This window comes from Quercus lobata, chromosome 10 (genome assembly GCF_001633185.2).
Source record: "Quercus lobata isolate SW786 chromosome 10, ValleyOak3.0 Primary Assembly, whole genome shotgun sequence".
NCBI classification, from domain to species: Eukaryota; Viridiplantae; Streptophyta; class Magnoliopsida; order Fagales; family Fagaceae; genus Quercus; species Quercus lobata.
Genome location: NC_044913.1, coordinates 16,336,133 through 16,349,076, shown reverse-complemented (window position 1 = coordinate 16,349,076; position 12,944 = coordinate 16,336,133). Strand labels below are relative to the sequence as shown.

The window sequence follows — 12,944 nt, the reverse complement described above, 5'->3', positions numbered from 1 at the left end:
CCTGGGTCTGTCCCTTCCTTGTTTAATGAGCTTGTATTTCCCTAATTCACTTTACAATATGTGTCACTCACCATCTTCTTCTTCACCTACTTTTGATGCTTCATCTTGGCTTTCTTCTCTTCTATACCTTCATTCTTTCTCTTTACCTTTGGTCTTAAGTTCTTCTCCCTCTTCATCTTTTTACTTCTAATCCACAGCTCATTTCAACTTCCCCTTCTACTACTCAATCAACCCCTACTCCAATACCTCAAACTTAGCCACAACACTCTCCTACACCAAATCCTTCCCTCCTATTCTTTCTCAGATTCCTTCAACCACTAACATTCATGCTATGCCAACTAGGACTAAGAGTGGTATATTTAAGCCAAAGCAATGCCTTATATCTCACATTGATTACACTTTAATGGAACTACTTTCATTCAAGATTTCCTTTTCAGTATCCACAATGGTGCCAAGCCATGTCAGATGATTACTCAGCTTTACAAAGACAACATACATGAACTCTTGTACTTTCACTAGTCGATAGAAAATATTGTGGTATAAAAATGGGTCTATAAGCTTAAACATAATAGTGATGGATCCATAGCTAGGTACAAAGCCAGTTTGATAGCGAAGGGATTCTATGAACAAAAAGGCATAGACTTTGAAGACACAATCAATCCAATTGTTAAACCCCCAACAATTCGACTAATTCTACCTTGGCAGTTTAATTCATTGGCCTATCAAACTGTTGTATGTTATTAATGCTTTCCTAAATGGATTGGTTTGAGAAGATGTTTACATTGCATAACCTCCAACTTATGTTGATCCTCAATTCCCTCACCATGTCTACAAATTACAAAAATAATCTATGACCTTAAACAGGCCCGTGGCAGAGCCTAGTTTGAAAGGTTTACGATTGTTAAGCAAGCTCTCATGCAAAACAGCATGCAGCTCAACTCAAGTGTTGTTTTCTATCAGGATCATACATGGGTTGTATTGTCAAAAGCCTCTGTACAACAAGTCACGGTCCTAGCACTGTAATATACTATTAATGAAACAGTGTGTTTTGAAGATACGTTGGTGGATTCAATTAGAGTAGTTTATTAGTAGAATTACTTACGCAATGGCTAGCAGTTGCAATAGATTATTACTATGCTGAGTCTGCTCCGCTATAAAAAAAACATAGCTCGTTTTATAATATTGATTAATATATCAAAGCAAGCCAAATCCGGGGGCAGAAAGCACCACCATCATACAACAAAAGGGTGGTGTTGTTTTTGTGAGCTTTGATTTCGATAGTCCCTGAATAGTTGGTGTATCCAAGCAGAAGAATCTTACAAACAAACTTTTATCTGCAACATTTTCTCTGTGAAGCAGTCAAATTAATAAAAAAATAAAAAGGAGTTCTTTCTACACTTATAAACAGGTGACCCTGCAACTGCTAAAACAATTGGTAGCCACTATTGACTGAAAAGTTTGCTGTTGATAGTTATAATGCTAAACGATGCATCCCTTGTTACTACCAAAAAAGTGATTCTCCATTGAACTGTACATGGCCATAGCTTTGAGGACCCTAAAGCTTTCTACCATCAATCAACTACTGGCACCTAATTCCTGGGAAGAGCTGTTTTCTGCAGTTTCATCCTCACTGAAGCTAGAAGGCATCTCCATGACAGATCTAGACGATATATAATGCAGTCAAAATAATAATTAGCTGTGTAGAGCCCCAAAGAAGAAAAGAAAAAGAAGAAGTAAATGTGACACAAAAAATGGTGATGATAAGTTAACATATATACAGGAACAGGATTTTTTTTTTGGTTTTGGGGCGGGGGGGGGGGGGGGGGGGGAAGGGGAGAGAGATAGGTATACAGCATAGAAAGGTGATACAGTGAGCTCTTCGTCCTCCAAAAGGACAACGGAAAAATTCAACCAAAACAAATAGAAAGAAAAGCAATTGAAGAAAAAATTGGAATAATTTATGATTGGGAGGTCAGTTTACTAGAATTTCCATAGCTGTTCATTTCTAAATTCTCAGTCATTTTGTAATGGAAAAACTCCCATTAAATGGCAAGTCATAATCCTAATCATAGTTACACCTTCCCCTTAAGACGCCTAGCCACCAACAACATACATTTTCATCATTCCACTCTCACTGAAACAAATAAGCATGATATGCAATAATACTAGGAGACACCTCTAAAAATGTAAGAAATTGTCAGAGCTAGTGAGGAATGAATAGAGTGTTTAGAGTAATGCTACAGTTACAAAATATTTTATAATATTTTTACAAACTGTTGATGTGACCAACTTCTTATTGGTTTTCATCTAGATCCATTATTAACATCACTTTTTTATTTACTAATAATCACTCACCACATTAACAGTTTGTAAAAAAATTTGTATCTCTAGCATTACTCGAGTGTTTATGTCAAATGTTACAATAGTTGTCATATTGGATTTTTATATTCCTATTGCCTAGTGTCGGAATTTATTAATTAAAGGACTAGAGTTTGGACATTTAGAACTTCACTAAAATCAGGTTAATTATTATACTTTTTTGAGATACTTCAACAGTAGATTTAGATTCCACAATCAACCTCCCCCCTTCCCCTTTTTCTTAAATAAGTGCTTATTCCCTTTATGCCCCCTTAAGTTTGGTTACTTTTCATTCTAATTATCACTTTGTCCACCCAATCTTGAATTCTAGTCCACTCCTGCTATGCCACTTGGGCTTTGGCTCACAAAGAAAGGGATTGGTTTGGAATAGGTCTTGTTCTTGTGAAAGGTGTATTGGAACGCTTGTATGAGCATTATAATTCGACTCATTCATCATATGTGTCTATATAAAGTGCGAGTGAGATATCAAGGATGGAAGGTGTTGATGATGATGATGATGATCCAGATAGATTTATTGCCTCTCAATACAGGGCTTTTAGGCAAGGAAAACAACCTATTGGGTGCGTAGATGAGGTTGCAAAATACTTGAAGGAGAATAGTGAAGGGGAAAATGACAAAACTTTTAATATATTGGCTTGGTGGAAGTATAATACTAATAAGTATAGTATACTATCTCGACTGGCACGAGATGTGTTGGCTGTACCTATTTCTACTGTAGCTTCTGAGTCAGCATTTAGTATGGGAGGATGTATACTAGACCTATTCTGTAGTTCACTTGCCCTTGAGATGGTACAATCTCTCATATGTACTCAAAATTGGCTTCAAACTTCAGTGCAAATTTCGCTTCGACAAGCCATGGATGATGTTGAGCTATTTGAAGATTATGGAAAATGTAATGTTCTTAAAATTTATTAACTTGTGCTTTAACTAAAATTTAATATATCTTGTTAGTGCATTAAATGGAATTTAATATATATTGTTGTTAGAAAGTGTTTTAAAGCTTTTTTGGAAGCGAAGTTAGCTTCACCTTCAGCAGCATCACCTTCACCATCAAGCACTGTTACAAATCTTGACTGATCTGCCTACATACATTGGTGAGTTTTGCTTCTACCTAAATCTTTTGAATTGTGGTTTATCTTCTCAATCTTTTGAATTACCATTGATGACATGTAGATACTGTTTGTTTGGGCATTTTGCTTGTACTTCTTGATTAAAAGAAAAGTGAAAGGAAAACCATAAAACATTTGTTCCTGAAGCAATAGTTAAAATACTTAGAATAGTGCATTTTCTTCTATAAGCATTACTAATTATGGATAATCATCTCCCTACTATAGGCAATATTATTACATGTTATATATTTCAAACCATATGAGAGAAACAAGAGTTATATTACTTAACCAAAGTACATGTCAGATTTATTAACTACTAAATATTCATGGAATTGTTCTAGCTGGATCCTCTTTCTTGTCTAAAAAATAGTTTTTTAAAACATATTGATTGCAGCAGTAATTCATGGGACCAATAGTGCTTTGTATATAACAGTTATGCTGATACCTGTTGTACTGCAAGTTAAGGAAATGGATCTTGATCATATATGTCTGTGACCTCAAATCTGGAAGTAATGACCAGGACCTCATTTATGGTTATAGAAGTTGAAAGATGAACATTGAATATTGTACTGTACTTGGGCATAAAAGGCTGTAATTGTATATAATACAATCTGGGTTCTTTTAACTCCTTTTATAACAAAATTTCTCTGTAGTTTTTTTTTGTCAATATTCTGAGGAAGTTAATGTTCGCTTTCATCTTTCATATAATTCATATGTCAAACTAGTTGTTACATTAGTCCTTGGTTGCTGATGGTGTAGTGTGACTCTTCTAAAGTTTGATGGAGAACTTAGCTTTTTCTTTGTTTGGTGTTGCAGTTTTGAAGGTAAAAGAGGTTGGGTCCTAAGCAGAAGGTCGAACGTGCTAATTATTGTTTTTTGGAGAAGGGCAAAGGGTGATTCTTGCCTGATTTGCTTGACTATTATAAAGAAATCTTATTAAATAAATCTGCTAATGCAAAAACTTATATACTTTGTAATGATTTGGGTTTTTATGCTTGTGGATAGAGCCATAACTTATATACTTTGTAATGATTTGGGTTTTTTTTCCTTGTGGATAGAGCCATAACTTATATACTTTGTAATGATTTGGGTTTTTCTTTTGCTTCTTAGAATCCAGGTTTTTACTATTGATTCTCTTGACAATATTGGATGATTTGGGTTGATGAATTCAGGTTGTTTTATTATTGATTTTTTTGACAATATTGGATGATTGTCAACTTATATACTTTGGTACTCTCTCTTTGGCACGCCAACTAGTTTAACTGATTGGTTAGCTTCTATTTTTTGTTTTATTGCTTGGTGACTTGTGGAGATTGTCCATATATGGGCCACGAACACATGTTATTGTTAGTGATAAGTATTCATAAGTTACAAGTTCATTGCTCTCACATGGAAAATGTTGAGCTCAACTATTTGGTAGGATAAGAAGTATTCTGTACCACACAACTCAGTATTGAGTTTGACTTAAATAAGAGATGGATGCTACTACCAGATTTGCAATCTTGAATGATCTTGCAAGCTTTATTCAGCTGGAAATTCAAGTTCTCCAATGCAGCTCTTGTTGATTCTAAACCTCTTGCTTCAACAACTTTCTTGGCATTCAATGAGCCAATAAGGCTTTTAAGCTTAAAAATATTATTGGAGAATTCCTGAAAGCTGTTCTTGTTCAGCATCACATCCCTTGTTTCACTAAACAATTTTCACATTTAAAAAAAAAAAAAAAAAAAGGTCCAACCCAAGACCTAACCCAAGACTCAGAAAACCGACCCGATTTTTTCGGGTCGGGTCGAGTTTCAGGCAACAAAACCCGATTTCTATTGGGTCGGGTTTCGGGTCACAGTAAACCCAACCCGACCCAATATCACTCCTAGTTATTGTTTGTTCTTGCCTTAGTGTGTTTTCTTTAAGAACTTGAAATTGAAGCCTAAAACAATTTTAGGACTCAAAGCGTGTTCTTAAAGAACTTGATATCCCAAATATGCAGGGAAAAAGAGTGTAAAATTGAGAAGCAAATAACTAGGAGTGAAGCAACCAAAATTGTTTTAGGTTAATTCTTTTTTCTTCTTTAGAGTTCACAATTATAGCACTGTAACTTGTAAGGTCTATATATATATATATATATATATTTTTTTTTTTTTTTTTTGGGGTTGAGAATATAGTATTTTAACATACACACATGGGGAGAGGGGAGAAGATTTTTTTTTTTTTTAAAAATTAACAGTGGTATATATCCAAAAGAACCTAACTTTTGGATACATAACACATACTTTAAACCTCTTTAACTCACACTTATTTTCCAATATAGAATTGCATGACAAAACGTTAGCAAATAGCTCATAACTTTTGTGCAATTTATATGGTCAACTATCACAAAGGAAAATACCTAGTCACCATTATCTTCTATTCTATTTAGTGATAAACTTACTCCAACCAAACATAATACTCTCTTTTTCATAATTTTGGTAATAACTTTCATAATTTATCCTTTCCTTAAAAATTGAAAACCCGATTTTCATTAAACTTCAAATTATTAAGGCTAGTTTTAAAAAGGCATCTTTTTAAAAAATTCTACTTTCAAACCTGTTTAGAGGAAATTTCTTTTAATTTGACAGTTAAAAAAATTATCCACATATACTTTTAGTTGCATGACATTTTTAATGAATTATTTGACTTGTTTAATTTAAATAATATACATATATAAATAATCTTATATACTGACACATAGTGGATTACGTTCCTTTGAAAACCTTGTCATCTTTTTTTAAAACATGATCAACAATATAGGACAAAGAGATAAATAAATCATGATCTTAGCTCGTTACTTTATCTTTCTTGACATCCATACCAAGGTTAATATGTTATAATGAATAACAATTGCAATGGAAAGTACACGATATCAAGTTCAAAACTTCAAACCAATTAATATACATATTGAATGTGATAGAATATAATGTGTTAAAAAATTACATATTTGTTAGAATATAATATGTGTTAGAAGATTTCACGTCAAAGTCTATTTGTATTTGGACCCATTACGTATTTGTTAGAACATAATATGTGTTAGAATATTTTATGTCAAAGTCTATTTATTAGACCCATTGCACCGTCTATTTGTATTTTTTAAGGTAAAACGATAGACTAATTTTACTCTCGTTAATAAAAGATTAATACAATAAGTTCCCCGTCCTTTCATGTGCAACACAATAAACATACTTGGCTACATGTGATCCATTTTTTTAGTCAACTATTTGAAGAGTTTTAGACACCCACCCACAGGAAAAAAAAAAAAAAAAAACAAAACCCTTATAATTTATCAATACCGAATATGAACCTATGCTCAGTCATTTGTGTTCTTTAATAAATCTGATAAGATTTGAGTATATGACATCCATTTTACTTTTATAATTTTTTTTTGAGAGAGACATTTTACTTCTATAACAATTGTTCATTCTTATTAGTTCAACACATTAATGGTTTGTTTGGATTACGGGAAGTGAAAGAGAGTAGGATAAAGTTGGTTGAAAATTACTCTAATCTTTGGACAACTCTACTCTACTTTTCTTTGCTCTCCCTCCTCCTCTTAACTCGAACAAATCATAATTGATATTTATTTTTTTATACATCTAATTTTATAAGAATATTTCAATAGGATTTTTGAACGGTGAGTGAGGGTATTTTGGGAATTTTATATATGGTTGAGAGAGAGAGAGAGAGAGAGAGAGAGTGTGTGTGTGTGTGTGTGTGTGCTTTTTTTTGGGGGGGGGGGTTGGGCTCAGTGCCGGCTGAATATTAGAGCAAAAAATGCGTCCGCCTAAGACCCCAAGTAAAAAAAAGGCTCTCAAATTTTAACCAATAGGGTTATTTATAATCAATAAATAAAATAATATTTTTTACCATATAAAAAACAAATAAAAAAGAAAGAAAAATGCAACGTTCACAATATTTTTCATAACATTTTTATAACTAATGTTAAGTAGTAAGTTGTTATTGATGACAAAAAAATAATTATAGTGATATTTTCAAATAGAAAACAAAAGGCAACTTAAAACCAAGGATTTGTTGTAAAAAATATTGTGAATGTTGCATTTCTAAAAAAATAATAATAATAAGAGTTGAGTTTGCAAACTTTTACTAGTTCTCATCTAAGTCTACTACTAACATCGTTTTTTTATTTATCACTATCAATCTGCCACATCAACAAGTATGAAAAATTTTGTCAAACTTTTTCTATCTATAAAAATTCTTAAAAAAAAAAAAAAAAATTATACGTAGTTCATATTAATTAGTAGAAATTTTGCATTTAAAATAAGATAACCAATTTTTGCCTTAGGCCCCTAAATGCATTAAGCCGCCCCTAGGTGGGCTGTGCAATGATTCTTTTGCTTTATGGAGGGAGGGAGGGGCAGATTATTTGAGTCCGAAGACTTGGTTTTGAAACAAAGTTGGGCTTTGATCCATAAAAAAAACAATGGTTCTCTCTCTCTCTCTCTCTCTCTCTCTCTCTCAATTTCTAGGGTTAGGGTTTATCTCATTCTTCTTCAATAGCGTCTTCAACCTTCCCCCAATTTTGAATTACCCATCGTCCTCCTACTGGGTACTCTGGGAAGCTCAATTTGGCTTCTGTTTCCTCCAAAGCATTTTTCTTTGGACACAAAACAATAGCGTTTTACCCGAAGCTAGGAGCGAAGAGCGTATTGAGAGTAGTGAACGAGAAAGTGGATGGGATCGATTTGGGGGCGATGAATTTAGCGATGAATGGAGGGAAGCCGAATGCCGAGTTTTTTCTAAATATGTTAAAGAATGATGGTTCAGTGACGGGTCCATTGTCTGATGCGCATCTTACGCTTAAGGAGATATGTGCTCTGGTATGAGGGAATTGGAATTATGAATTTTTTTTTGTTTTGCGTTTTTTGGTAATGGGTTTGTCAATTTTATTTTTTTTTGGGAAATTGTGATTTGTGACATTGAAAATTGAAATTGTGATGAGAGAGGAAGGAAATTAGAATTGGAGTTCTCGATTGGGTTTTGGTTTTGTGTTTTGGGTAATGGGTTTGTGAAAGTTTTAACCTTTTGGGAAATTGTGATATTTTAGAATTTAGAAATTAGGTGATGGGTTTTATTTGGTTTTGTGTTTTTGGTAATGGGTTTGTTAAAAGTTTTTGTCTTTGTTAAAGCGAGAGCTTTATTAATTAATTAATTTTTATTGATTTATTATGACAATATTTGGTTTGTGAATGCAGTTTTTGTGCTTTGGTTTCTAGTTTCTGGTAATGGGTTCTTATTGAAGTTTTTGTTTTTGGGCTATGTTTGGTTGGTTAGTAAATGTAGGAGAAGGAGATGAAAGGGGAAAAAACCTTAAATGATAGTTTTGGGGTTTTGGATATGGGAAACTTTGGTTAGGTGTGGGCTGGATTGTTAAATTCTAGTTGATATTGTGTAAATAACTCTGTTGTTTGTTTGATTCATGTGTGACAATTTATTTTCAGTGCGGTATCGTGTTGGATGTTTCACCATTGTCACCAGGTCTTGAAACACTAGGTGGTGTAATGACAAAGATCATCCCAAGAAATACTACTTTGCCGACCTCCAAGTCAAAGGTGTTCTACACAAAAGCAAACTAGTGTTGATATTAATTTTTTCCAAGGAAAGAGAGAATTCGTTAGGGACAACAGATATCTTCGCAGCTTCCATTTGGATGGTATCCCACCTGCACCCGTGGGGTTCCTCAAATTGAAGTGAAGTTCTACATTAATTCGAATGGTATTCTTTCGATCACTGCAGTTGAGAAGGGCATAGGGAAGAAGCAAGGCATTACCATTATAAATTTGCCCAATGTTTGATCTTTATTTCATTTTTAGCATTAGGTCAAAAGATGAAAAGGAACAAAGCTAAATGTGTCAAAATATGCAGATGCAAAGGATGGTTAATGAAGTAGAGAGGTTTGCAAAGGATTACAAGGAAAAGAGAGGTGCCATTGACACAAAGAACCAAGCTGAATCTGTTGTCTACCAGATAGAGAAACAGCTCAAGGAACTTAGAGAGACAAGGTTCCAACCCTAGAAAGAGAACCAAGTTGAATCATTTGACACTCATGTATTTTTTTTTTACCTTGTAACAACACTCATTTTTTCTTGAGCACCTCTAGTATGTCTTATTGTTAATTAAGATTATCCTTCTGATTGTGAGTAAAGACTGAATAAGAAATGTTTAATTGGAGGAGGGTTGAATTATGTGGCAGCATAAATTGTGAAATTTGTTTAATTTATTTTCTCACATGAATCGTTGATATTAGACTTTGTTAGAGCATCTCCAGCAATTTCATCAAATTTTTGTACTATTTGGTGAGTGAATAGTGACTTTTACCTTTTATCTACCTACTTTATAAAATACATTTTCCAATAGATTCTCTATATTTTCTCTATTCCATTAAAATATTATTTCTTCATTATTTCTTTAATATTTTTTTAATTCTTCCTTTATTCACGCTAGCACAAAAAAGTTAGCTTTGGAATTTTTTAATGTGATAAATTCTTTTCCTAATCTATAGTAACTCATCAAACTTGATGAGTTACTGTTCATGAGCAAAAAAAAAAAAAAAAAAAAAAAAAAAGAGATATAGAGAGACTGTTGGAGCAATGAATTATGGTTTCATTCTCTATTATAGAGAGAATTTTGGGGTTAGCTACATAGTTGGAGATGCTCTTACACTGATATTAGACTTTGCTTTTATCATTCTCTATAACTAATATTTTATTCTATTGCATCTATGTTTAAACCTTGATGGAAATAGGAGCAACATCACAGAGGAAGCTCATGCTACAACAAAAAGACGATCTTGTCAACTTTGTGGGGGTTATGGTCATAATTATTTTACTTGTAAACAATATAATGGCGAAAGAAGTGATTACCAAGATGAAGAAAACATGATAGTGTTTGATGACAATAATATTGATGATTTAGCATAAACTGAGTTTTTTCATTACATTTTCTTAGTCCCTTTAAAAAAAAAAAAAAAAACTTTGATTGAAACAATATATATCTCATGTTTCAAATTTATTTATACCTTTTTTTTTTTTTTTTTTTTTTTTTTTTTTTTTTTTTTACTTTAGGTACATGTGGCTGAAGAGAATCACAAAATGAGCTTTTATTGGTGGAATTGAGATACATATTGAGTCCCGAGTAGCTTAGAATATAAATGTTTAAGGACCTATGTTGTTAATTATGATGAAACAATACATTTTAGTTTTTTGATTTGTTTTTCTACTAAGAACCTTAGCTATTAGTAGCAGTGTAGCCATAGTTTTGGTTACAACTGTAAGGTTGAATTTTATCAACCATCTTGTTGGCTTTATTTCGTGCCAAATTTGCTTGTATTTTAGCAATTAGTAACCTTATATTTAGGTGAGAATCATGTAAGGGAAGTGAGTGAGAGAGTGTGAAGAAATGCTCAAGATTGTGCAAGGATGCAGAGACTCACGGCTGGGACTCGCGGGTGACTCGCGACTGGCAAGCCACCAAAGCTGGCACACGTATGAAGTATGTAGGGGAGCTGAAGAGTCATGCCAGCTATTGCATTATAAGACAAAAGTCCAGGCTAGCCAGGCCGTTAGTTCACAACTTGAACTCGCGACTCAGTCTAGGCCAAGTCGCCAAACCATTCTGTTTGGGAAAAACTGACTCTTCGCATTCCTTTCTCACCCCGCTATATATAGACCCTTATACCCACGAAATGTAGAGAATTTCTAGAGAGAATTTTGAGAGAGAAACCCTAGAGAAAAACAAGATTGATTCATCCACAATCTTCACATAGAGACTCTTCAAATTCCTCTACTCTCTTCCTCTCCATTGTTACATCCTTGAGAATTACTTTACCAAAACCTTTTCTCACCATATCCATATATGTGAGAAAGCCATTTGGTATTTTGGGAAGTAGTTAAGAAGGAACTAATTTCATATTGGTTGATGCTATAGTTAAGTAGCGGAATTCGGTAAGCTAAAGAAGAAATAGGTTCGGCATAACCTTGTTGGAGTAGGAGCTTGAAGGGCTTAGGTACACTAAGTAGATTAGGCTTGGAGGGTCTTCTGCTGTTCATGTATACCAACTACATTCTTTAGTGGATTATTCACTGCTTGGAGGGCGGCGGAGAGGTTTTACGCCGAGGGCTTCGGTTTCCTCTTCGATAACACATTGTTGTGTTGTTTTTGTGTTTGCATCTCAATTCCCTTAATTTTTGCCATTTAATTTCTACTATGGATGTGATTTTATTTGGTTTAGATTGTTTATCAATTCTGTATTAAGCTTATGTTCATATTCCGCACATTAATTGTTTGATATTAAGCTTGAATTGTTAATTTGTTAATTGGGGGTCTAAATGTTCATAGTTTTTTTTTTTTTTTTTTTTTTTTTTTTTTTTTTTTTTTTTTTTCCAGATTTTCCAGAAATTCTATTCTCTTTGTTTTATCCTATATTCATTTTGTAATGTAAATATAAGTTTTTGGTGTGATCATGGATGGAAATAGGAGCAACATCACAGAGGAAGCTTAATACGTTCTTCCCTGTGTTTAGTGTTTACCGTTTTACCATTTCTGAGCCTATTTTTTGGGAAAAAGATGGTTATGATTTAAAATGCTACCATTGAAAGACAGCCATTAAAGGCAAGTAGTACACCTGATTTGGTTCAGAGTTCACATCTTTTTTTTTAATCCTTATAAAATACTATTTAGAGTTGTTAAAAAATAAGGTTGAAATGTAAGTCAATTTGTTTTTACAAGTTAAAAGATAAAAATCGAGTTCAATTGAGTAGTTCGTTGTTGAAATTTTCCTAAGGTATCAGGAACTCTTTAAGTCTGACTAAAACTCTTGAAAGTAACCACATAAAGTAGTAGTTAAAAATATGAACTGTGATGTATCGCTTTGTCACAGCATGCTCTTTGAGCTTGTAATAGAAACCAAGCCATCGCTACCTAATATAAAGAGATGGATAGTTGAAACCACACCATTGCCAGAAACCAAGCCATTGCTACCAAAATTAATCTTGCTTGTAACATTTGAATTCTTTGTGAGAACTAAACAATAAGAAAATTTTCCACCGATAGACTTGTTTAGTTGAGAGACAAGAGAAAGAGGGCCACCTCCTAGGCCAATTATGCCTGATCTTGCCTCACCAAATGTACCATCATTATTGTGCCCACACCCAAACACAATCTTTGGTATTGTGACTTGATGGCTAGTATGTAGTTGAGCCAATGGTTAAGTTTTTAACACCAAGATCACCATTAGCAAATGATTGGTCTCCATATGAATAACCATACTGGCAGGTGTTTTTATCAGTGCCACAAGAAGCCAGGTCTAATGCCTTGCAAGGACTTGAATTTGTTAGAATATAATATGTGTTAGAAAATTTCACGTCAAAGTCTATTTGTGTTTGGACCCATTACGTATATATTTGTTAGAAC

General features: G+C 33.5%; 1 pseudogene; it reads left to right on the top strand.

Annotated features, from left to right (window-relative positions):
- The first annotated feature begins 8,239 nt into the window (after positions 1-8,239).
- Positions 8,240-9,565, top strand: LOC115964416 (annotated as a pseudogene).
- Positions 9,566-12,944: the final 3,379 nt, after the last annotated feature.